Consider the following 2533-nt stretch of genomic DNA (forward strand, 5'->3'; position numbering starts at 1 on the left):
AAGTATGCTTTACCATATGGGGTTATTTTTCTGGATTTTTGACTTCATTGTGGAGTAGATGGATGATTAGAATGTCACAATGTCAAGTCTTCTTTTAACCATGCTGAGCACAGGGACAAAAAGGTGATATGAATTTTTTGCTGCGATGAATGACTGTTATAAAGCTTTACATTGTTGACTTCTTTTGTAGTTTTGTTTGCCAATAACTTTTGTAATAACTTCATATTTTGTAATAAATCTAATATTGTAACAACTTCAAACAATAGGCCTACATAAAGCTTAACAATAATACGCTGGACATCAAATAAGAGATGGCCTAAAAAGTAACCTAAAAATGGCTCACTTCATGCAAGCTTAAAAATGTATAAATGTTTTTGCATTATAAATCAATATATATAACCAAGAGACATTTATTGTAAAGAAATATAGTGCAAGAAAACTTTCTAATCAACATAAAAAAAAATAAAATAATAAAAAAAAATATATATAATTTTTATTAGAATTTAGAATTTGGTTTCAAATGTTGTTCAAAATGTTTAGTCACCTATAAGTGACTTTTATGTACAAAAATGTTCAAATACTGTAAATCACATTTCTATGAGACGTTTAATTATTTGATTGTATAATACTGATTTCTCAAGCATTATGTAATATAATAATGTTTGTTCATATTGTTAATCAGTTTTTATAATGTATTAACCTCCTGTGTATGCCACTTGAAAATTTAATGTATTAAAAACACATTTCATATATAAATGGCTTATTTTCCAACCAATCAGAATGAATGCTTCGCACTACGTAACAGATCTCCATACATATTAACAATCAAGGGCTTGCGTTAAAAACACAGCTAAGCTAATCACATTGTTACGAAGATCAAATCTGCACGATCAAGAACAGCAACATACCTACAAGGCATTTGAATGGTATGTAATCTAAACATAAGTTTGTAATTGTGTATGGCTATCAAAAGTTTACAAAACTAAAAATGTTGGAAAGGTTGTAAAGTAAAGGTTTCAATAAAAATTCATAATCATTATCTTTCATTAATTGGGATAAATAAAGATTAAAGAGACATTTTAACTTGCAACTTTAACTTTAAACAATGCAAATACACAAATTAAGTTGTTTGGAAAGCAAACGTGTTAACATCACAGAATAGGTGCTTGGCCAGATAAAGACTGCATTGCCCTTGACAGATATATTTTGTTCTTAATATTTTTGTCATGAAGTTTTACATTAATTATATACATCATGTTTTTTTGTTGTTTTAATTAGGGGAACACATGCTGCAGCTTCTCCTGCTTGAAAGATGTGGTGTTGTGTCCAGCTGTCATCGATACTTGGCAGCTTAAGGTAGTCAGGTTTATTTAAACCATTCATTAAACATCTAAAAAAAAAAAAAAAAAAAGTTTTATTTTACATATAATTTCATTGTGTTTTAGTATCCTGTCCAGTGTGTGGACAATTGTGAAGGTCGAGATGGCCAAGTGGTGTTTGGCTGTGAAACATTTCAAAATCATTTCCACTCCATCAGTCAACCAAACGTAAGTCATAACCGGATTTTGTTCAGTTGTATTATTTTAGAAATACGGTATGATAATTCATGCTCTATTGTGAACACAGTCATGGCTAAACAGTTTTGCCATGATATATCACATATTGACCTTATTACACTCACATGTCACATATTATATTTGCTGCATGACTTCAGGTGCTTTAAAACTGACAAAAACTGTATTTCAATTAAATAAATATTGTCAGATGCAGCTGAATGTGTAATGTGGTTCTATTCAGATTTCTATTCAATACCTGGATAATCCAGAGGGTGAAGATGGAATAGTGGTGTTTAAGTCAGAATAATTTCCCAGTCATTTCCATTACACTGATCAACCAAATGTATGTCATGATAATTCATTCAGCTTGACATTGCTTAAATTGATAGTAATTTGTTCATTTCTAATGTATAATGATATTTCATGTGATTTAAAGGATTTAAAAGCTTGACTTGAGATTACAGTTAGTAAGTAATAGTACTAATGATGTGGTCAGAGTAAAGTGTAAAAAAAAGTGATTGGCAACCATAACACTGACAGTTCAAAATAAACATAAATGGTCAGAAGCAGCTTAAGTGTTGTTTTACATGTTAAAACCAATGTAATGTCTTTCAGGCTTCTGTTCAATGCCTGGAAAATCCTGAGGGTGAAGATGGAGTAGTGGTGATCGGCCATGAATCATTTCCAATGCTCCTGTTGCATCTCTGAAGTGAAAGACCCTGATAAAGATGCTGATGCTTATTCATTTACATAGGGTCATATAAAGTATTAATATTTTAACGTGTGAATAAATCAGTATTTTGTAAGTATTTGTTTTTTATATATATTTTTCATTAAAAAAATGAAACAGCTTTTTTATTTTTTATTTCTTTGTTCATAATTAAAGTCAGCACATACAGACAAACAATTTACTCATAAAAGAGTAAAAGAGTCTAGCTCTGCAAGACTAAGAGGGGCTATTTTTATGTACATTGGGT

General features: G+C 30.1%; 1 long non-coding RNA gene across 1 annotated transcript; it reads left to right on the forward strand.

Moving 5' to 3' along the window:
- On the forward strand, positions 1–2321 carry LOC127152938 (uncharacterized). The gene is made up of 4 exons (XR_007825147.1): positions 1–123; positions 1279–1356; positions 1446–1547; positions 2172–2321. It is a non-coding gene; the product is annotated as an uncharacterized LOC127152938 (long non-coding RNA).
- The last annotated feature ends 212 nt before the right edge of the window (positions 2322–2533 follow it).

Source organism: Labeo rohita, chromosome 21 (assembly GCF_022985175.1).
Source record: "Labeo rohita strain BAU-BD-2019 chromosome 21, IGBB_LRoh.1.0, whole genome shotgun sequence".
In the NCBI taxonomy this organism is placed as follows: Eukaryota; Metazoa; Chordata; class Actinopteri; order Cypriniformes; family Cyprinidae; genus Labeo; species Labeo rohita.